The 25,152-nt window shown below is 35.2% G+C and overlaps 1 long non-coding RNA gene across 2 annotated transcripts in view; it reads left to right on the forward strand.

Moving 5' to 3' along the window:
* Positions 1 to 25,152, forward strand: part of LOC141582860 (uncharacterized) — a 646,044-nt gene that overhangs the window by 350,240 nt on the left and 270,652 nt on the right. The window contains exon 4 of one of the 2 annotated variants that reach the window (XR_012515770.1): positions 4,917 to 5,018. This is a non-coding gene — a long non-coding RNA (uncharacterized LOC141582860). Of the gene's footprint in view, positions 1 to 4,916; positions 7,011 to 25,152 lie in introns of those variants that run through there. The other variant, XR_012515766.1, reaches the window with a different exon arrangement.

A 25,152-nucleotide genomic window follows, 5' to 3' on the forward strand; every position in this document is an offset into this window, starting at 1 on the left:
TGCACATTGATTTTGTATCCTGAGACTTTGCTGAAGTTGTTTATCAGTTTAAGGAGATTTTGGGCTGAAACTATAGGGTCTTCTAAATATACAATCATGTCATCTGCAAACAGAGACAATTTGACTTCCTCCTTTCCTAATTGAATACCCTTTATTTCTTTTCCTTGCCTGACTGCTCTGGCTAGAACTTCCAGTACTATATTGAATAGGAGTGTGAGAGAGGGCATTCTTGTCTAGTGCCAGATTTCAAAGGGAATGCTTCCAGTTTTTGCCTGTCCAGTATGATATTGGCTGTGGGTTTGTCGTAAATAGCTTTTAATATTTTGAGATATGTTTCCATGCTCATGGTTAGGAAGAATCAATATCATGAAAATGGCCATACTGCCCAAAGTAATATACAGATTCAATGCTATGCCCATCAAGCTAACAATGACCTTCTTCACAGAACTGGAAAAAACTACCTTAAACTTCATATGGAACCAAAAGAGAGCCCTCAAAGCCAAGTCAATTCTAAGCAAAAAGAACAAAGCTGGAGGCATCACATCACATTACCTGACTTCAAACTATATTACAAGGCTACAGTAAGCAAAACAGCATGGTACTCGTACCATAACAGAGATATAGACCAACTGAACAGAATAGAGGCCTCAAAGGCAATGCCACACATCTACGACCATCAGATCTTTGACAAATCTGACAAAAACAAGCATGGGGAAAGGATTTCCTGTTTAATAAATGGTGTTGGGAAAACTGGCTAGCCATGTGCAGAAAACAGAAACTGGATCCCTTCCTGACACCTTACACTAAAATTAATTCCAGATGGATTAAAGACTTAAACATAAGAACTAACACCATAAAAACCCTAGAAGAAAACTAGGCAAAACCATTCAGGACATAAGCATAGGCAAGGACTTCATGACCAAAACACCAAAAGCATTGGCAACAAAAGCCAAAATAGACAAATTGGATCTAATTAAACTCCAGAGCTTCTGCACAGCAAAAGAAGCAATCATTAGAGTGAACTGGCAACCAACAGAATGGGAAAAATTTTTGCTATCTACCCATCTGACAAAGGACTTATATTCAAAATCTACAAAGAACTAAAACAGATTTACAAGAAAAAAACAAACAAGCCCATTCAAAAGTGGGCAAAGGATATGAACAGACACTTTACAAAAGAAGACATACATGAGGCCAACAAACATATGAAAAAATGCTCATCATCACTGGTCATTAGAGAAATGCAAATCAAAACTACATTGAGATACCATCTCAAGCCAGTTAGAATGGTGTTCATTACAAAATCTGGAGACAACAGATGCTGGAGAGGATGTGGAGAAATAGGAACACTTTCACACTATCGGTAGGAGTGTAAATTAGTTCAACCATTGCGGAAGACAGTATGGCAGGTGATTCCTCAAGGGTCTAGAAATAGAAATTCCATTTGACCCAGCAATCCCATTACTGGGTATATATCCAAAGGATTATAAATCATTCTATTATAAAGACACATGCACACATGTGTTCAATGCAGCACTGTTTACAATAGCAAAGACTTAGAACCAACCCAAATGCCCATTGATGATAGACTGGTCAGGGAAAATGTGGCGCATATACACCATGGAATACTATGCAGCCATAAAAAATGATGAGATCATGCCCTTTTTAGGGACATGGATGAAACTGGAAATCATCATTCTCAGAAAACTGACACAGGAACAGAGAATCAAACACCTCATGTTCTCACTCATAGACGAGTGTTGAACAATGAGAACACATGGACACAGAGATGGGAGCATCACTTACTGAGATCTGTGGCGGGGGGGACTAGAGGAGGAACAGTGGTGGGTAAGCAGTTGGGGAGGGATAACATGGAGAGAAATGCCAAATATAGGTGATGGGGATGGAGGCAGAAAACCACATTGCCATATATGTACCTATGCAACAATCCTGCATGTTCTTTACATGTACCCCAGAACCTAAAATGCAATAAAAAATATATATATATATATATAGTTAGGCATGAAGATGGATTTAACATGGATCCAAGTTCTACATAAAAGCTTGCATTGCTTTGTTTCACACTATATTTGCTGTTCTGCATAGATAGTACTAGTGATTGCTGGTCATGTGCCTAAAGCAAATTTTTTAGTTGTACAAAATATATAGTGGTATTAGTAGACTTAAAGACATTAATTTGTATAGTCAAAATAAAATATCCATCATGCACTTTTTTTAAGGCTCTGGGTAACACTGTTGACCTCAGATCTAGAGAGTTATAGGAAATGTAATATTACTGGCAAAAAAAGAGAGATAATTTTATAACTTAGGAGCAGAATGTTATAATATTCACTTTGTTATTTGGAAAAGTAGGTTAGAAATGTTTAAATGGTGTTTAATTCCAAGGAAATTCATTTCAATCAATAATTTCAGTTGATTTTCAGTCTGTTCCTATAGGTAATGAAAAAAAATACTGTGATATGTGCACAAAGTTTTAATGTTCAGAAAAGATTGGCCTTGTCCTTAAAAAGATTATATTGGCTAGGATTTCTCTCAACCTACTTTAGCTGTGTTTACCACTATTAAAATTAAATGACATTCACTTGGATTAAGTAATAATAAAAAAGGGAGACTTTCTAGTGATTTTTTATTCCAAGCCATTGTTATCACTGTGAGGTCTTCATGTGTGTATTTGAAAATAAAATATCTACAAGTGTTGCACTGGTTTGAAGATTTTAGTGGTGTAAGTTACACAATCAGTTGTTGGCACTCTATTTAGAAATCAGTCTTGTTAATATGTGATGCCAATCTTTTAAATAGCTGAAAATAAATTATTATGTTTGTTCATACCTTGTCCCTGATTTGTTGTATAGTATTTAAGTGAAAGGAGGTTATTTGTCCTCATACTGAACTTCCAAAACTAGTATTTGCATTTACCGTTTTTTAAATAATGAAATGAAAAGTTAATTCTCTTACTTATTTAAGTTTTGTATAGGAACTATCATTATTTGCGGTGCTTTGGACACATTTCTGTCACTAGAATGCTAGCAATTACGTATATGCAAAGAGTAACCTAACCACTTTAATACCATGGATTCAAGTGCTGACTGGACACCAAAATCAGTGTTTTAATTTGTGACATGTTAGAGAGAATGATAGGACTTTTTGCTTTATAAATATCCTATTATCTAATCCTTGTGCTGTTAAGTTACTGGGCTTTGATTCCTTGGTCCACAAAGGGTTCCAACTCCAGATAAACTTTGAACATTGATACTAGTCAAAGCTTCATGTTCAGATCCAGGAGAAGGTGACAATCAAAAGGAACTGCTTTTGTCAGACATAGGGCCAGAAATTAAAACCATTCAATCCTTCTAGGTCCAGGGACTACTGTAGAAGAGGTGGGCATGTGAGATTGTAAGGGCTGATTTTGTGGGATAAGATTGTATCACTGACTTTCTATAAATTAAAGATTAAAGCAAATCCAGTGTATGGGGCCCTGTGTCAGAATAAGAGGGTTTTCTTGGCACACTGATCTGCTGTTTAATAGAAAATTGTAAAATGTTAAAAAAGGTTTATGGATATCTTACCTTATGGTCAAACTGATTAAAATTAAATAGATTTGTTTATAAGGTTTCATTAAAATTAACTTTAAAATTAATACACTGTACAAATGGAAAAATTGATTTGTTTTTTACACAACATTTTTGTGCAATATTTATGGATAATAGAAAATTTGGGACTACCTTTTCAGTAACTTTTAGGGAAAAAAATAAGAGAGGAAAGACAGATGTGGTTGGCCTTATGTTTTCTTTATCAGGTCTCATTGTTTGGGAAGCTGAGTCTCTTCTTTATCAAAGAGTAAATGTGTTCATTTTATTGTTTTGGCTAAATGAATATTTTATAATGCTCTATAAACGTATTTTGTGATATCAAATGTCTAAAATCTTTTATATTTGACTGACTTACCACAAACAAAATTCCAATTTCCAAATTTAGTTGGTTTTTTTTTTTCTTAATCTCAAACTAACTTTTTAAATATATTGGGTCCCCTGAAGTGTAAAAGAGACATATTAGACTTATTTGTTATATTAGAATTATACAGAAAGCATTGTCAAATCTGAGGTGGCATTTTATTTCTTTGGGTTATAGTTATATAGATATGTTGTTAATATATATTTCAGGATTGTATGAGATTTCTGAAATGTCTTAATAGATTATGTATAATTTTTAATATAGTTATGCATATAATAAAAATTATGTATATAGGCATATATGTGTGTGTGTGTGTGTGTGTGTGTGTGTGTGTGTGTGTGTGTGTGTATTTGAGATGGAGTCTCACTTTTGTCACCCAGGGTAGAGTAAGTAGCACAATCTCAGTTCACTGCAACCTCCACCTTTCAGGTTCAAGGGATTCTCATGCCTCAGCTTCCCAAGCAGCTGGGATGACAGGTGCATGCCACCATGCCTGACTAATTTTTGTATTTTTAGACAGAATCTCACCATGTTGGCCAGGCTGGTCTGAAACTCCTGACCTCAGGTGATCTGCCTGCCTCGGTGTTCCAAAATTTTGGGATTACAGGCATGAGCCAAAGAACCCAGCCTGTTATCTTAATAATAGATTGTGATATATCTTAATATATGTTATTAGTGATTGTGATTATTACGTTAAAATGTTGTAGGCCACAGAAATAGCCAAATACCCTTGTCAACTGTATCTTTAACTATGATTAGATGATTTGGATTTGTGTTCCTGCTGCTGGAGTTAGTGTCTGGTGGGAGGTGATTATATCATGGGGGTGGTGGCCAGTGATTTGGAACCATTTCCCTAGTGCTTTTCTCATGATAGAGTCTTCAGGAGACCTGTTTGTTTGAAAATGTGTAGCACCTCCCACTTCTCTCTCTTCTTCCTGTTCCAGCCACGTAAGATGTGCCTGCTTCCCTTTCACCTTCCACCATGAAGAAAAGTTTTCTGAGGCCTCCCCAGAAGCCCTCATGCTTCCTGTACAACCTGCAAAACTGTGAGCCAATTATTTCTCTTTTCTTTATAAATTATCAAGTCTAAGATATTTATTTATAGCAGTGCAATGCGGACTACTACAGAACATGCTATCCTAATAAATATGTCATCTACAATTGTTAATTTGCTTTTATTCTTCTCAAAAAGTGGCTCATAATCAGCTTGCTGTCCAGGACTTGTTTCTTTGGGGGAGATAATGAAAGTGATTCTTGAATGTAGGTTTCTGATAACTTTGGAGATTGTGCCATTGGATTAGAGAGAAAACTTCTGGCACATTAATTTGGCTGATGTATTCATGAAAATTGCTAACTCAATATAAAGCACAGCAGGAACTGCTTGCATGGACTAAACTAATGGGGACTGAAATAATTTCTCATTTTTTTTTGTTTGTTTGTTCAAAACATTGCTGATTCTTTCTGTTTTGTTTTTCACAGTCTGAAGAACCATTTTTCTTTTGAGCTATTTATGGCCTTTAACAATTGAGTATAATCATAAAAAGAATTTCAGGCATATTTCTCTCTTTCTGTCTAACTTCTCCAGAATTTATGAACTATTTGTGAATATTCTTAACAATAGGGTTGTTTGATAAGTTTAATAACAAACTATTTTCTTTTATGAAGGGACACAGTTGGAAAAATTGGTTATTTTACCAGGACTTTGAGGTCTTGGACTGAAATAGCCTTATGAGAGGTTCCAGTAAAGCCAATTTAGGAGAGCCTATACAAACAGTAACTCATGCTGTATTTTTTGGGGGTGATCAGGCGAAGTATGTGAGACCGAAGCTTATTTTGCAGGTAGGCTGGTCCTGCTGTGATTTGTCCTTGGTGAAAGTAGGCAACTGGAGAGAGAAAGATTGTATGTCAGAAGGAAGTCATAGTATTAGATTAACCTTTGATTCCTCACCCACGGCATGGAGCTGCCCATGAAGCCCCGCGTCAGCATGAAGCAGCCATAAAAATAGATAGCCAGATTCCCCATGATAGAAGATTTGATAAATAGAAAGTGTGGGGAGGGACTGAAATTGTCCCAATTGTCCCAAAGTACCACTGTGTATTTTTTTAATAAACATAAAAATTGACCCTTTTAGTCTTAAAACTTGAAAAGTTACACTTGTCTTATTTGAGTTGCTTTCTTAGGAAACCAACCATTAGGCCTTCCAGATAGTATTCAGATAGTATTAAGGAAATATAAGTTGGCAGATCACCATGTCTGAAATCTGAGATTCCTGACCCCTCACCCATCATGATGGCCCAACTGACCACCTGCTTCCTATTGGCCAACTCTTCTTTCTTACCCCTCCTTAATACCTGTTTTCCTGCATGTAGTTACATTTCTTCCTGCTGTTATAAACCCCTGATTTTAGTTGATCAGGGAGATGAATTTGAGACTCATCTCCTATCTCCTTGACTTCAGCACCCAATTAAAATCTTCTTCCCTGGCAATACGCACCTCAGTGATTGGCTTTCTGTGCAATTGCTGAGCAGCAGAACTTAGACAAAAACCCTGGCTTTTTGGTAACAGGTACTGAAATTGTAATTAATATTGGGGTAGTTGCTTTGTTATTAAAAACATTACCTACTGTAGTATTTCTTTGAATATATATTAGACTGAAAAATAACTTATTTGTGAAGAACTCTGTCTAATCTGAACTCCAGTAGTGGACTAATGTAGCATTCTTTTTATATTTTGAACCATCACATATTCTTTGACTTCAATTCATATCATTTCAGTTTTTTATATCAGATTTGTAAACCACCTAAGATTCCAATTTCACCATAAATTTTGCAATACATATCTACTTTTAGTACTACTTCTTTGAACAAAGTCAAATATTTGATGGGAAACTACTGTGCAAATCATGTATCTCCTCCAATAAAATTAGACAACTCTAAAGCAATTGCCCCTATTCCTTGCACTCATATTTCCCTTTTTCAATTTTTTAATTTGCAATCTGAATTTCAAATGTTAATGCGAGACAAATTAAAGGAACATGAAATACTTTTGTAATTATTTTTATCAATATTCAATAGAGAAAATAGAAAATGAAAGTGATTAGAGCGAATTTATTTCTTAAAGCTCATTTCTATTATCTGTTTTATTTATTATTTAGCAGATACAATTTTGAATAAAATAAAAATCCTTTTGTAAATGTTTAAAATCTTCATTCTAGGAGCAACAATATGTCAACGTTTTCTGCGTGTTGTTCAGATAACAGAGAATTCAACAACCTATGGGGGCCTGATTAGACCTGATTTTGAATTCTTTTAAATTCCTTGGCTCTATATGTTTATTTTGATCCCCCAGGGTTTACCTCATGTTTTTCTTGAGCTACACATCTAATACATTAGAATATCAAGTTTTATTCCTAAAGTAAAGCAATGAGAATGCTTAACCTAAATCAAAAGATTACAGTGTATATATGTTTTACTCTTCTCTGTATCTTGGGTTTGATTTATGGATACACCGTAGTCTGTTGTATGATGAATTTGTAGTCATCATAAGGCCTGTAGAGTTAAGATTTTCTTTTGACTTAAATTATATGGGTTTTCATTTTCTGATTAGCTATTGCTTTTTCCAAAGGTAGGTTAACTTCATCTATTTTTTAATTCAACCTTAATTGTATTTAAACATTTTTTAAATTTAGATATTTGGAATGCATTTTTGTCCTTTAAATAAGTTAATATTCTATTAATCATGTAACTAATGTTTCCTCAAACTTATCAGATTAGGGACTAATAGAAAAATATAAAATTGAGAAAAAGCTTGTAGCATTTTATGAAGTGATGTCAATTTGTTCAAATATGTTCAAAAAGGCAGATCAGGAGATAGAACATACCTGAGGGTCAGGGAATTAACTGACATGTTTATTTAACACATTTGTTTTGGGCATATCATTATAACATTTTTTAATACAACAGTTTAAGAGGAAGAAATGCTAAATTGTTATTTAGTTAGCTATTCCTTTTCCAGAACTGAGGATCTTAAATATTCATTCCCTGTGGGGCCTCATTCTCTTGTTATCTTAAGTAGCTTATGTTTTGCTCTCAGAGGGCTTGGAGTTGTCTACTTTGCTCCTTATTACTAATTCAAAGACATATATCATGGTTTCTCTCTCAAAAACCTTATCTAAAATGTACACATTGGATTTCTGTATCTGTTGTTCATCTTTGTTGCAGTATTTACTGACCTCACAGTCACACCTCTCTTTTTTTGATGCTTTCAGCCCTCTATGACTACATGTCTTCCTCTTTATTGCTCTTTCTAGTATCATTGCTGGTGACTTCAATATCCCACCCATTATCCACATTATTATTCACTGTCTTTTACCATCTCACCTTAAAATATCTATATTCCTTCCCATTCAACCATCTATTCTTATAGCCTTAATCCAGCCCTCACAAATAATACTTCTAAAATCTTGATTTTTAATAATCCTACTTCTTTACCATTATCTCCTGGTTCATAATTTTGTAAATGGGTTGTTGAAAATCTTTTTACATTGAAATACCAGTTCCTATGCCTATCTCAGTCCAACCCTTTATTTGCACACAAAATTTCAGATCATCTCTTCCATTTACACATTGCCTCTGTAATTTTCTTCTGTTTTACCTGCTTTATAAGTATTTTCTCTATTGGATAATTAGCATCTTTGTTTGTGTGTTTATATATGTGTGTGTGTGTGCATGCACGTGCATATTCTATATAGGAACATACAAAATGCAAGGAAGGGCTATTGGCAAACATCAGTTCACAAGAGTTATGTGTACAAAGATGAAATGATATATAAATATTGAATCTACCTTCCTCAGAAAGAGCACTTGACTCCTACAGCAAAATGGGCATTTTCCCCTGAATTATAATGTATTAAGAAACTATCAATTATTATGTGATATGAACTGAATCCTTCACTATTTTTTCACATTTATTATATCATTGAGACTGGATGTAGATACCTGTAAACAACACATCATTCACTAATTTATTACATCCTACTTGACTAATCCTGATTTATTTTAAAATCCTAACAAGTCATTCTAGCAAGGAAACATATCTACAAAATAATTCTATAGGAAGAAAACACATCTAATTTATTAAAGTGTATACAGGGCCTCGTATTCAGATATTCTATCTATTTATCCCTACAAAATTGTCTTAGTTATTAAGTAAACATATCAAATAAGACTCTGCTATTATCCATATATGTTTAAATTTGAACTTTGTAAAATTATTACTACCTCTTGGATTTCTCATGGTTCTAATGGTGAGTGGAGTAGGCTTCATGGGCAAGAAAAAAAATGAATTCTATTTGGGGTCAAAAGAGAATGGGGTCCATTACAGAGTGTCATTGTTAGTCCTCTGTGCATTCAGAATTATTCCTCATCAGCCTCCTTATGAAGTATTAAAGCATCAAAGTAGTTTAAAAGAAAACTGATTCATTTTAATATAAAGGTATTTTCTCAGTACAGAATTCTATGTGGTTTAGGTGAATAAACTTTTATTTGAATATGTTCTATGTAACAAGAATCCAGTTGGTGCAATGAAACAAAAATACAAAAAATCGTAGTTTTAAGGAACTTGAAATCTAGTAGGCAGTAAGAAGTCAGATGTGTAAACATGTAGATTTAGTTCAATGTGTTAATCCATAAAATTTCCAAAATAAAGTATATTACCATATAAGTCTTTTTTCTAATAAAATCATTATAAATGTTTAGAGGAACATAATGAAGACAGGCAACAATCCAGGTATAATGGACTTGGAGGACTTTATTACCCTCATGAAAGCTGTCCAGTAATAGGGATAAGGACAATTTCAAGCATTTATAGAGAGGAAATCATTCACTCAAAGATGAGCTCCTGACAATACACATTTCCCAATCTTCCTTCACAGATTATTTTCAGATGATTATCTTAATGTTATTTATAAAAATGCTCATATATAATTTTTTCAAACATTATTTATAAAAATTAGCATAGAAGCAACTGGAAATATGTATTATGTTTTTTTCCCCAGGGCATGAAGGTTAGGTACCATGCAGGCTCTTATTGTCTCCTTGATAACTATTGACAATCAATGTCTATAGACCTGTCATGCAGCACAGCTCGCAAATTCTGCTGTTAGGGAGTGTAAGTAGAGACTAGTGATAACAAGGAAAATTGTCATGCTTTACACTATTTTTGTAAGTGTACTGATTGAGCACTTAATAAAAAATATGACTTGTATGTACAGATTTATACTTTTTTTATCTCTCAATTATAAATATTTCTCAGTTAAGTATAGTTTTAAAATACCCAACTCATAAAGTTATAGTAAGATAAAATCAGATAACATGTCTAGGTCCTAACATATTCACAGCATATGTTATTAAGCCTTGTTCTTTCCCACTTGGGAATATGCATTACATACTTTGGGTGCACTCACACTAACTACTTAGGAATAAATAATGGCATGTTAAGTCTGTTGACATACTTAAAATATGAAGTATCAAGCAGATAGTGCTATAATCAAAGTGAAAGAAATACCTTTGTTTCCTTTTGAAAATAGGTTTGACATAATCTTTTAATACTTCTCATTTGGTTAATTTTATTGATATTTAGGTGCAATGTTGAATTTCCTTTAAAGTTGTCATTAATACATTATTTAAAATCATGATTATTTAATACTTGGAGCAGATTCAAGATCTAGAATTTAAAAGAAGAGAGTCCCGGCTTAGAAGTGTTAGCTCTAAGTGTGAATATCATCTTTACGCTCAGTTTATATTCTCTGAGGTTCGATTTTATTATTTATGAGCTTGAATATGTACATTTCACAGTTGTAATCTAAAATAATAAAATGAAGTATGTAAAAGAGCATAGTACATGACATAAGTAAAATTAAAGCTACTTAATTGGTTTTTATTTTTTGTATTTAAGTGTGCTTTACTTTTCTACAAAAGTCATTCAACCTTACTATATGTATTATAATTTTTATTTCAAGTATCTTTAAAAAAATTACTTAAGTTAGAAATCTTGTTCATGAATAAAACTGGTATGAATATTTAAAAATCAAAAGCATCTGATTTAACATGTAGCATTAATACCAATATTATATATATTATATATTCTTTAATTTCTTTTATTTTCCAGGTTTTGGGGGAACAGGTGTATTTGATTACATGAATAAGTTCTTTAGAGGTGATTTGTGAGATTTTGGTGTACTCATCACCTGAGCAGTATACACTGAACCCAGTTGTAGTCCTTTATCCCTCACCTCTCTCCTACACCTCCTCCTTCCCAAGTCCCCAAAGCCCATTGTATCATTCTTATGCCTTTGTATCCTCATAGCTTAGCTCCCGCTTATGAGTAAGAACATATGATGTTTGGTTTTCCATTCCTGAGTTACTTCACTTAAAATAATAGTCTCCAGTTCCATCCAGGTTACTGCAAATGCCATTAATTCATTCTTTTTCATGGCTGAGTATTATTCCACCACACACACACCCCACAATTTTTTTATTCACTAATTGATTGATGGGCATTTGGACTGCTTCCGTATTTTTGCAATTATGAATTGTGGTGCTATAAACATGAGTATACAAGTATCAATTTTGTATAATGACTTCATTTCCTTTGGGTAGATACCCAGTAATGGAATTGCTGGATCAAATGGTAGTTCTACTTTTATTTCTTTAAGGAGTCTCCACATTGTTTTTCATAGTGGTTTTACTAGTTTATGTTCCCACCACCAGTGTAGAAGTGTTCCGTTTTCACTGCATCCACCTCAACATCTATTATTTTTTTATTTTTTTATTATGGCCATTCTTGCAGGAGTAAAGTGGTATCGGATTGTGGTTTTGATTTCCAATTCCCTGATCATTAGTGAGGTTGAGCATTTTTTTCACGTTTGTTGGCTATTTGTATATTTTTTTTGAGAATTGTCTATTCATGTCCTTAGCCTAATTTTTGATGTTATAGTTTCTTTCTTCTTGCTAATTTGTTTGAATTCATTGTAGATTCTGGATATTAGTCCTTTACTGGATGCATAGATTGTGAAGATTTTGTTCCATTCTGTAGGTTGTCTGTTTACTCTGCTGCCTGTTCATTTTTCTGTGCAGAAGCTCTTTAGTTTACTTAAGTCCTAGCTATTTATCTTTGTTTTGCTGCATTTGCTTTTGGGATCTTGGTCATGAAGTCTTATTTCAGTTTGCTTAAGCCAATGTATAGAAAGGTTTTTCCAATGTTATTTTCTAGAATATTTATGGCTTTAGGTCTTAGATTTAAGTCCTTATTCATCTTGAGTCGATTTTTGTATAAGGTGAGGGTGAGAAAAGAGGATCTAGTTTCATTCTTCTACATGTGGCTGACCAATTATCCCTGCACCCTTTGTTGAATAGGATATCCTTTCCCCACTTTATGATTTTTGTTTCCTTTATCAAAGATCAGTTGGCTGTAAATATTTGACTTTATTTATGGGTTCTCTGTTCTGTTCCACTAATCTATGTGCCCATTTTTATACCAGCACCATGCTGTTGTGGTGACTTATGGCCTTATAGTATAGTTTGAAGTCAGGTAATTTGATGCCTCCCAGTTGGTTATTTTTGCTTAGTCTTGCTTTGGTTATGTGGGCTCTTTTTTGATTCCATGTGAAGTTTAGGATTGCTTTTTCTAGTTCTGTGAAGAATAGATTGGAATTGCATTGAATTTGCAGACCATTTTTGGCAATATTGTCATTTTTACAATAATTGATTCTACCCATTCAGGAGCATGGGATGTATTTCCATTTGTTTGTGTCATCTATGATTTCTTTCAGCAGTATTTTGTAGTTTTCTTGTAGAGGTCTTTCATCTCCTTGGTTAGGTAGGTTCCTAAGTATTTTATTTTCTTTTATCTTTTACAGCTATTGTAAAAGGAATTGCATTCTTGATTTTATTCTCAGCTTGGTTGCTGTTGGTGTATAGCAGAGCTACTGATTTCTGTACATGAATTTTGTATCCTGAATCTTTTCTCAATTCATTTATCAGTTCTAGGAGTTTTCTGGAGGAGTCTTTAGGGTTCTCTAGGTATACCATTTTGTCATCAGCAAACAGCAAATGCCTGACTTCCTCTTTACTGAATTGGATCCCCTTTATTTCTTACATTTGTCTGATTGCCCTGGGTAGGACTTCTATTAGAAGTGGTGAGAGAGTGCATCCTTGTCTTTTTTCAATTCTCAGAGGGAATGCTTTAACTTTTTCCCCATTCAGTATTGTTTGTCATAGACGTCTGTGTGTTTGTCATAGATGGCTTTTATTATATTATGTGCCCTGTATGCCTATTTTGCTAAGGGTTTTAATCATAAAGTGATGCTGGATTTTGTCAAGTGGGTTTTCTGCATTTATTGAGATGATTGTGTGATTTTTGTTTTTAATTATGTTTATTATTGATTTGTGCAAGTTGAAACATTCCTGTATTCCTGGTATGAATCCCACTTTATCATGATGAATTATCTTTTTGCTATGCTGTTGGATTCAGTTAGCTAGTATTTTATTAAGGACTTATAAATAAAATTGGTAGACCATTAGCAAGGTTAACCAATAAAAGAGAGAAGATCCAAATACACTCAATTGGAAATGAAATGGGAGATATTACAACCAACACTACAGAAATTCAAAAGATTATTCAAGTCTACGTGAACACCTTTGTGTGCATAAACTAGAATACCCAGATGAGATGGATAAACTCCTGAATATATACAACCTTCCTAGCTTAAATCAGGAATAATTAAAAATCCTAAACAGACTAATAACAAACAGTGAGATTGGAATTGTAATAAATAAATTACCAACAAAAAAAGTCCAGACCAGATGGATTCACAACTTAATTCCATCAGACATTCAAAGAAGAATTGGTACCAATCCTGTTGACACTATTATACAAGATAGAGAAAGCAGGACTCCTCTCTAAATCTTTTTTATGAAGCTAGTATTATCCTAATACCAAAACTAGGAAAAGACATAACAGCAACAGCAACAAAAAACTACACACCAAAACAATATTTTTCATGCTTTTTTCTATTTTTAAGTTGTATTTTAACAGATTCAAGGTATACAAGTGTAGTTTTGTTACACGGATATATTGCATAACAGTAAAGTCTGGGCTTTTAGTGTACTCATCACCTGAATAGTGAACATTGTCCCCAGTAGGTAATTTTTAAACCTTCACCCACCTCCCAACCTCCCACCTTTTGGAGTACTCAGTGTTTATTAGTCATCCTTTTTATGTCCATGTGTATCCACTGTTTATCTCATAAGCGATAACACATAATATTTGATTTTCTGTTTCTGAGTTAGTTTAATTGGGATAATGGCTTCAGTAGTATTGGTATCAAACTCCCATTTTCTTTATCCAGTCATACTTTGATGGACACTTGGGTTGATTCAATGACTTTACTATTGTGAATAGTGCTGCAATAATCACATGAGTGCACATGTCTTTTTGATATAATGATTTATTATCCTTTGGATAGATATCTAGTAGTAGGATTGCTAGATTGAATGGTAGTTCTATTTTTAGTTCTTTGAGGAATCTACATACCATTTTCCATAGAAGCTATACTAATTTTCCCTCCCACCGTTAATGTATTAATGTATAAATGTTCCCAAGAAAAATAGATTCATGCCAACATCTATTGCGTTCTGACTTTTAAGTAATAGCCATTCTGGCTGGTGTAAGATGATATTTCAGTGTGTTTTAATTTGCATTTATTTTATGATTAGTAATGTTTAGCATTTTCTCAAATGTTTGCAGACTGCTTGTATGTCTTCTTTTGATATATTCTCTTCACTTTTTAATGGGTTATTTGATATTTTTTTCTTGTTGGGTTGTTTGAATTCCTAGTATATCCTGGATATTAGTCCTTTGCTACATGCATAGGTTTCCTCCTCTCTGCTGAGAGGACCTGTCTATAGAGAGGGGCTACCCACTGTGAGCTTCCACTAAGCTGTTATTACACTCAATAAAGCTCCTCTTCATCTTGTTCACCTTCCAGTTGTCGGCATACCTCATTCTTCCTGACCACAAGACAAGAACTGTGGTGAAGGCACCAACAGCCACAGAGGTTTCTGGGAAGAAAATTAACATCCCAAAGATCCCATAACCCCATGACACTCTCTTACCATAAAGGAGCACATTTTTTGTCCATGTACTCATTCCCTGGTTATTTTAAGTTTGGGTTGATTCCAAAATTCTGTAAAAGTTGATTCTTTCAGGTTTTGCCAGCTTGTTAATTGCTTTTGTGGATGGAAAAGCCCTGGTGTTACCTATACCATTATTTTTGGTGATGTCACTCTCCTGAGTTTTCTTTTAAGTGGAAGATAATACATAACAAAAAAAGTTAAATGTCAGTCTTTTAGGTTATTTCTCTTCACACTTAGAACCAAGCAATACAAACGGTTCCTATATCTTCACATTTGTAGAAACTTTCCTGTTGGCAAGGATAATGGCTTTATCTAATTGTCATAATGTGTAAAAGCCTCCTATCTGCCCTGGGCTCTGCTATTTTATTTTCCACTCTATTATCCATGCTGAACATAACATGTAGGAAATTCTCTTCTCTTCCCTGAATCTGGATAGTAAGCTCTGCGAGTCATGATTGACATCTATGACTCCACATTCTTGGTTTCTGGAGGTTGGTGACCATAAGCTATTTCTTCAATTTAGATGGCTAAATAATTATCATTATTCAGAAGCCATATTGCATTACCCTTTTACAAATAATGGAGACAATACTAAGAAAATTGATTGTGACCACACATTTAATTTCTTTTTGTCAATTCAGTTTTATTAATACGAAAGTTAAAATGTTGATTTATTTATGATTCTCTGTGTGTGTGTGTGTGTGTGTGTGTGTGTGTGTGTGTGTGTTCGTGTGTTTTCCTTCATTAGCATTAGCAGTTTGAGTGGATATGGTTAATTATTCACCACAAATGATGTTTTGTCTGGGAGACAATGAGAAACAGAGAAGAAATTACATTTGGTAAGCAGTGCAAATAGAGTTAGGTATATTCAAGTGTAGGTATAAAAAAAGTTATGTAGTCTTAAAGTATAGCCATTAGTGATGGAGACATTAGTAAGATCAAACTTTTCTTACCCAGATGAAGCCACTTTCACTGTGACTGTTCTCCACCATTATGTAGTTATTTTTTAACTGGTGTAATATTTTCAGGTTTCGGTATCTATCAACTTTTTGAGCTTTATGTACATGAAACAGATTATTTACATATGGTACATTTTGCTATTTCTAATATTCTAGTGGCAAACATTAGTAGATGGTCTCAGATTAATGGACTCAAATTCTGTTCTTTATATTATTTCAAACTCTATGTAGAGCCAAGATAATATGGCAATCTCTTTTTATGTGAGTAGAGGTTTAGGGGTAGCTAGAAATCTTAAAGTCATTGATCATTACTCATATCTAGTTAGCATGTGATGAGTTTGTAATATGTAACTTTTAATCATGGTTTTGAAATTTAAGGACCCAGTGAGAACCAAGAAAAGAAACAAATACAAAACTGCTTTTTTAAAGCTACAGATATAGAATCATTCATATGAGTCATTGGGGAATTATTCATCATTTAAAATTTTAAAAGCATTCTGAAATGTAGAGACAAAAATTAGATAACATTGAGCAAGTATATGAGGGCATTGTTAACTGGATTCAAAATTACATAGTTATTGCATAATAATTACATAGTTACTGCAGGAAAAATATGTTTGGGTTATAAATAAAAGGAAAAGAAAAATGAAAGCAAACAAGTCCTCAGCTCCAATAAGCAGTGCCAGCTTTATACTTAGTAGAAAAGGGAACAAATTAAAAAATTTATGAAATCAAGAATTTTACCTTAGTTATGTAGAAAAGAGTATGGATAGAAAAGTGGAAAACATAACACTAGAGAAATATGCATTTTAGACTGTAATATGTTTCTACTATCATTGAAGTTAGCAAAAGTTACTGAATTCTAAAATTAAAGAACTAAGAAAAAGAAAATTTTTGGTAGGGGTAGTACTGCTATTGTATCTGTCCTCACTGGAACCCTAAGTAAAGCATCTTCAAAAGTCTTAATAGCAGCTTTAGTTCAGGATTTTACGATGGGTGTTTACTACAGTAAAAAAAATATATATATGACGACAGTGGAAAAACTGTACAAAAGAAGTTTTGAATTTGAAGACTTTTACAAACGACAGGCAGGCTGTAACAAAAGTCAATGTCTCTTCATTGGAGAGAGAAGGAGAGGAAAAAGGAAATGGCATCAAAGAGTCCAGATTTCATGCAGCATTGAAATGTCTAAAAGAGAGCTGAAAGGAAAAAGGTATATTATGAGATTATAAGTTTGCGGCCTGAAGAAAATTAGATACATAAGAAGTTGACAAAGTTGGGGGGTTGGTCATCATTGCAATTTTTAGAATTTTCAAGAAGTCAAAAATTTTCAGATGTTATATTATCTATGCAGGTACCAGCAGATTTTTCCTCAAATGTATTAATCATATTACCATCAATCTCTTGTTGAGTAACTTTTCACAGTTACATTTAAGTTCTTTTTTTTTTTTTTTTAAGTTGCAATAGACTAAAATCCTGGCCAGGCTAAATGCAAGAAAATATATACTTCTTCCTATTTTTTCACCACTACTCTCTACCACATAGTAACTCTGAGTCTTTTTTCCCATTTTTTCTCCATTTTTTTAAATAACAGTAAACAATGTGTGTCTGGCTTATACTAAGTATCAAGATATAGGAGCATTTCTTTTGTTTTCTAGGTTAATTATGATAAGGTCTGAAAATTTTCTTGCACATTTGTAATTTTGTGAGCTATAATAATCCCATTTGCATTATTAACTCTTCAGCCTCATTAAATATTGTGACATATTAAAGGTTCTGAATTGACCTGTGCATGTTAAGCCGGAAATTACCAATAAAGCTGCTGAGTAATTCTGTTTCTATGCAGATATCTAACTGAGATCCTGTGGCTGAGAGTCATCAGAACTAAGAAAATGGGTTGGAAAGGAAAGAAATAAAGACTTTCATTTCTTTTGGTTTTAACTTACAAGGAGAAGGCTAATTCTTTTTGGACTTCAGTGTCTCCCTAGGTATTTGGTAACAGAAAGGGGATTCTATTGACCAAATTCTATCAGGTTTATACCACTGAGTTTTCTCATTACATAATGTCTGGGGAGCTCTGTTGAGCAAATTGGCTGGGCATAATCCGAAATGAGTAATAGAAGAGGAAATGTAGCTCCAGCCTACAGAGCAGTTTGGTCTTAAAGAAAAAAACGAATCCATTCAAAAGTGGGCAAAGGATGTGAACAGACACTTTACAAAAGAAGACATACATGAGGCCAACAAACATATGAAAAAATGCTTATCATCACTGGTCATTAGAGAAAAGCAAATCAAAACCACATTAAGATACCATCTCACACCAGTTAGAATGGTGAGCATTAAAAAATCTGGAGACAACAGATGCTGTAGAGGATGTGGAGAAATAGGAACACTTTTACACTATTGGTGGGAGTGCAAATTAGTGCAACCATTGTGAAAGGCAATTCTTCAAGGACCTAGAAATAGAAATACCATTTGACCCAGCAATCCCATTACTGGGTATATACCCAAAGAATTATAAATTGTTCTATTATAAAGACACATGAACACATATATTCACTGTTTACAATAGCAAAGACCTGGAACCAACCCAAATGTCCATCAACAATAGACTGGATAAAGAAAATGTGGCACATATATACCATGGAATACTTTGCAGCCATAAAAAACAATCAGTTCATGTCCTTCATAGGGACATGAATGAATCTGGAAGCCATCATTCTCAGCAAACTGACACAAGAACAGAAACCCAAACACCACATGTTCTCACTCATAGGTGGGTGTTGAACAGTTAGAACACATGGACACAGGGAGGAGAGCATCACACACTGACCAGTTGTCGGGGATAGGGGAGGGACAGCAGGGGATGGGGAGGGGGTGAGAGATAATGAGGGGAGAAATACCAGATATAGGTGATGGGGGGATGAAGGCAGCAAACCACCTTGCCATGTATGTACCTATGCAGCAATCCTGCATGGTCTGCACATGTACCCCAGAACCTAAAGTACAATTTTTTAAAAAAGGTAACTTAATGGATATAATAGATTAGCATTTTCTAGGGCAAACACTGTACTGGTCAACAATGGTCATCAAGGAACTGCAGTTGGTTTTGGAGTGGTCTCATAAATGTAGGAGCAAACCTGAATTACATGTTTATACTTTGTTTCTCTAAGGGGAGAATCTCAGAATTGATAGCAGCCTGAACTGCGAAGCTCAATGGGTTTAGTTAACCAAACGTGGGAATTATTAAGAGGCACCCTACCCTCCTCATCCTCTTAATTCTGGGAGAAGTTATTTTCTTTCAGAGAAAAGTATTAGAGTTTCTGGCCTCTCTCTCCCCATCTCAGATAATCAGATGCATTTATACTGATCTGATTAATGGGATTGGAAACAAGGTCTAGGAATATAAAATTGAGGTTCTTTTCTTCTTTCTTTTCTGTTTAGGATACGCTGCTTTAGAATAAAGATGCTATCCTTTCTCTTTCTCTGATTTTCATGAAATAGGAACATTGGGTTAGAGCTCCTGAATGAATTTCAAGACACACCTCAGGAAAGCTAACTATAGTTGACTCACTACTGGAGAAATATGAGGGGTAGGTACAATTCCATCAGCTGAACAGATTAGGGTCAGCTGGAAGACTCTTCCCCCTGTTGATACCTTGGGTTTGAGCTATAAGGCTAAGGTAATTTAAGACCAGGCTATAGTTACATATTCAACAGCTGTTTGAGAAATAAAGCTGATAACCAGCCTCTGTCTGTTCAGCATGTGTGTGTGTCTCAATTTTTCCTGTAATTGGTAACATGAATGAATATTATTTGTGATTATGTATACATGTATACATTTATTTTTGCCTTTTGCCATCCCTTTAAATTTCACTCCATTTGAATCATCTACTCCATCCCTCAGTGAAAATAACAGCAACCTTCATGGATTTTCTGTTAATGTTTATGTATTACACACTTGTATGGTCACTTCAACCCCCTGGATATTTATGAGCAAAAACCTATTAGTTCAGCAATTTGAGTCCTCAAGTTTGTACATATTTTGAAGCTATGATACCCTTTTCCTTTCAGTCAGTACTCGCAGAGCTTTCTGCAGTAGCCAATACGACTTTTAGCATCATGGCTATGTTATCTATGCAATGCTTACAGATTTAAGAACTTGAAAACCAGAATTCTCCAAATTAGCATTTTAGGTTGGGTTATCTTCATTTACAGAGAGAATAAGAGTTAACCAGGCTACAATCAATACAGACGCAGTACTGAGGATCCTGCCATCTTGACAGAACATAGCAGTTTTCCTGAAAGCACTGAATGCCAGAGCAATAGAATAGTTTACCTAAAATCTAAGCATTCCAGTACTGCCTTCATAAATACTGTCAATATCAGCAAACCACCTTGACTGTTATTTATTTATATTTTGTAAGTCAAGGCAAGCTTTTTTTTTAATCAAAGTAAACTAATCTATAAAGGAAATTTCATTTAGTATCAGAAATGAAAAATCAGTATACTTTTGTATTTGGAGTTGGTGTCTGTGTGGTGTGTGTAATTCCTTTCTATTTTGAGGGAATTCTTCTCAGTGTGAGTTTTGATGGTAGAGGAAATATACCTTCTACTAGAGAAATTGGAAATACTCCTTCAGCCCTCAAGCAACTTGCTGATCAAGGTACCTACCTTGGATTTTCAAATCTGGAACTAGTTTTTGAGAGGCGAATTTATTTTGTTTGAGGCAGTGGCAATGACAGAAGCCAATTTCTTAGAGCAGCAGTGGCAGAGCTGTGAGCAATAGGAGTTTGAATCTAAGGCTAGGGGTATCTGTGCCACACACTGTGGTAGGTGGCTCAGCAGCTGCAGCAACAGCAGCAGAATCCTCATGACTTTGTCTCAGCTTGGCTGTGTGGTTAATTCCATCTGACTAGCTTGCCATATTCTTGCAATATTGTTTTCTAAAATAATGTCTTCAGACTCTTAAAATGCATTGATTTTCCCAATCATATTTGATAAAATCCTTTTCTATATTAATAACCAAAGTACATCTTTGTTGCACACAAGTAAGGCCCTTGAATGACATATGTACAATACAAAATGTTTACAAAGATAAATACAATTAAAAATTATAATATGTAATCTGAGAGTGTTAGGCAGTTCTCAGATGGTACTCATATAATTCTTTGGGAAAAAATTTATTGTTAATATCTTCACAAAGGAGTTTGGAAATCAAAGCTATTTCGTAGGAATAGAGATAGGAGGGAATTGGAGATAATAAAATGGTAACTGATGAACTGAAAGCAGAAATTTGAGAATGGTTAGTACTTAAAAAGTTAATCTAAAGATTAGACATTTTATTGGATACAATAAGATAGATTGTATAGGTTCTGAGATCCAAAAAGTTATATTTAACATTCTTGGATAGTCAAATGTATTTTGTGAAAAGTCCTGAACATCTGGCTGTAGCCATCTATTTAGACAGGTAATGGTATAAGGAAAAACAGTAGGACCAAAGATGGGACATAAATATGAACATGAGATGGACTCCATGAAATCAAGAGTGGGAGACAGGCTCACTCTGTCACCCAAGCTGGAGTGCAGTGGCACAATCTGGGCTCACTGTAAACTCCACCTCTCAGGCTCAAGCAGTTTTTGTGCCTCAGCCTTCCAAGTAGCTGGGATTACACGCATGCACCACATGCCCAGATATATTTTTTGATTTTTTAATAGAAGCAGGGTTTGCCATGTTGGCCGGGCTGGTCTCAAACTCCTGAGCTCAGGCAATCTGCCTGCCTCAGTCTCCCAAAATGCTTGGATTGCAAGCATGAGACACCATGTCTGGCCATTCTCCACATAACTTGAACCCTTAATTTACTCTCTCTTGGATATGCCTTCCTATTGTTTTTTAAAATTTCAAACTTTATTCTAATTGACAAATAATAATTACATGTATTGTACATTTATGAGGTACAATGATATGTTTTGATAAATGTTTTTATTGTGGAATGATTAAATCCATTACCTTACATGCTTATATTGTTTTTTAGTAAAAATATTTAAAATCTGCTCTTTTAGCAATATCAAAATATATAATGTATTATTATTTATTATGGTCATGATTCTGTGCAATATTCAAGTTTGTTTCTCCTATCTGACTGAAATTTTGTGTCCTTCAGTTAACACCTTTGCTTTTCCCATCCATCATCCCTATCACCAGCTTCTGGTAACCATCATTCTACTCTCTAGTTCTATTAAACTTTTTCAGATTCTGCATGTAAGTGATAATATGTGGTAACTGTCTCTCTGTGCCAGGCTTACATCACTTGACATAATGTCCTCCAGGTTCATCCATGTTGTTTCAAATGACAAAATCTTTTTTGAAGTCTGAATGCTATTTCATTGTGTAATATGCCCAATATCTATATCTGTATACATCTATGTCTATGCCTCTATCTATATATATCTATATTTCTTACACTGTTTTAAAGATTTCTTCTCCTTCATCTACAAAGGGAATGCATAAAATAATCACTTGTGATCTTGTTTGTGCTTTTTTTGTAATAGAAATATAAGAGTATATTTCTAAGATCAGGAAAAAAGTAAGCAAAAGGTTTCATATGAAGAACAGAAAACAGTATGGTAGTCACACACAAATAATTTGGCTACACACATCATTTACCTACTATATCATTTCTAAATATTTGGTTTATTTAACCATTTTATTTTTCCAAATATTAATTTGGAAATATTAATTTGGAATTATATAATTTTGCAAATACTAATTTAAATTATATTTGGAAAAATTACTGAATTTAATCAAAATTATTTTATGTTGAATATTGACACTTAGACTGACACAGTGATTCAATTTAAAACCCATATGCTAAGAAATATGATGACAATTTTAACACTGAAAAATCCATTAATAGGAATTCCAATATCATTTGTAGGAATAAGTCTTGAACCAATGGTTTTGTAGAATAATATGCTTGACGAATATATACCCATATGAAATTCAATAATATTTGAGTGGAGAACTTAAAATATATTAACAGGTTGAGTGGAATTTTTTCTACTCTTCTGGATTTGTGGGTAAAACACAAAGAGGGAAAATATTTTTACATTTTCAAGAAAACAGTAAACTAGCTGCCAGGATTTCACAAAGAGCTTTTGCTAAGCTGTATCTGATTTTCCTAACTACCCTACAAATCTCCTTTGTGTATGCATGGCAGATAAGAGCAAATGGACAGATAGTTGACCTGTTATCTTTGTGGTGAAAGGTTCTCCAGGTAAATAATAATTATGTCACCTACCCCTTCCAAAATCCAAGTGAGAGGCAATACTCACAAAAATTGGAAGGGAATATCTGAAAGAGAAGTAGGGTGACATTTCTTTTCGAGGCTGGGCATCTAATTAGACACTAGATATGCTCACTTTTTGTGTGTGTTTTTCCGAAACAGATAAAGGGAAATTGGAGAGAAATAGGCTTAGAGAGGAAGCAGCAGTGGAATGTTCTGTAGTTTCATACTTTGGTTTGTCAACAATCTATGAAATTCTTATAGATTGAGTTTCACCATGGATGATAGCGAGGCTTTAGTTATTTTGCAGAAACTTTCAAAAATAATGTTGCATAATGGACTATCAATTCTAGTCTGAGGGAAGACACAAAAGATTGATTTTAGGGATCCGACTTTCAAGATGGCCGCCTAAGAACAGCTCAGGACTTCAGCTCCCAGTGAAAGTGCAGAGGGTGAGTGGACGTCGCATTTCCAGACGAACTCTTATTGCCCACAGACCAGGAGATACCCAGGCAGAGGGGTCGCCAGCGTCGCAGTCCCAGCCGGTGCGGCTGTTTTGGCCCCTGTGGGGCTGATTCCGCCCGCACGGCTGCTGTGACCACTCCCTGTTGCTGCGGTTCTCCATACAAAAGCCACTGGTCTGGGAGCCCTCTTAGCTGGCGAGCAGAGCCCTGAGACGGCAGAGTTGCCCACTCATCTGAAATAGCGAGTCAGGCCAGGAGATTCCTAGGCAAAAAATCCGCCAGGAGCCGGCGCCGCGGTTCGAGCCGACTCCGTGAGTCGCAGCACGGGAGATCCCGGCGCCTTTTCAACAAGCGACCGGAACGCGGGGTCGATCAACTTAAAAGAAAAGACTCTGAGTCAGGGAGCCAGGTGATCAGGTTCGGTTGGTCCGACCCCTCCACCCCCAACAACAACGAAAACAAAAACAGTAATTGGAAACCCTCTGGGTTGAGCCCTTCAAACCAAGCACAGCTGAACCAGGACGGTCCGGCTCCGTGGGGGAGGGGCTTCCGCCATTACTGAGACTCTCCACCGCTAGGGAGGCAGGCTGCCGTTGCCGAGGCAACCCGCCGTTGCCGAGGCAACCTGCCACAACAGAGAGAGTCCGCCATAACAGAGGCGGGGCCACCATTGCCCAGACAGTTCTAACTACACCCATATAAAAAGGACTACAGGGAAGAGCTCAGGGCAGCTGGGCGGAGCCCACAGCAGCTCAGCAAAGCCCCTGCGGTCAGGCAGAGGCTAGGCGTGCTGCTAGCTGGGCGGGTCCGACCTGAAAAAAAAAAATCAAAAAAGGCAGTAGTGCAACGGAAACTCATAAAGCTCCAACTCCCTGGGACAGAGACAGACAACAGGTGGATAAACCCACAAAAATGGGTAGAAACCAGCGTAAAAAGGATGAAAACTCCCGAAACCAGAACACCTCTCCTCCTAAAAGTGATCACAACTCCTCACCAGCAAGGGAACCAGACCGGATGGAGAAGGAGGGTGATGAAATGACAGAATCAGACTTCAGAAGATGGGTAGTAAGAAACTACAATGAGCTAAAAGAACATGTTCTAACCCATCGCAAAGAAAATAGGAACCTTGAAAAAAGATTGGACGAACTGCTGACGAGAATGGACAGCATAGAGAGGAGAATAAGTGAATTGATGGAGCTGAAAAACGCAACACGAGAACTTCGTGAAGCATGCACAAGCTTCAACAGCCGAATTGACCAAGCAGAAGAAAGGATA

The sequence above is a fragment of the Saimiri boliviensis genome, chromosome 2 (assembly GCF_048565385.1).
Source record: "Saimiri boliviensis isolate mSaiBol1 chromosome 2, mSaiBol1.pri, whole genome shotgun sequence".
Lineage (NCBI taxonomy): Eukaryota > Metazoa > Chordata > Mammalia > Primates > Cebidae > Saimiri > Saimiri boliviensis.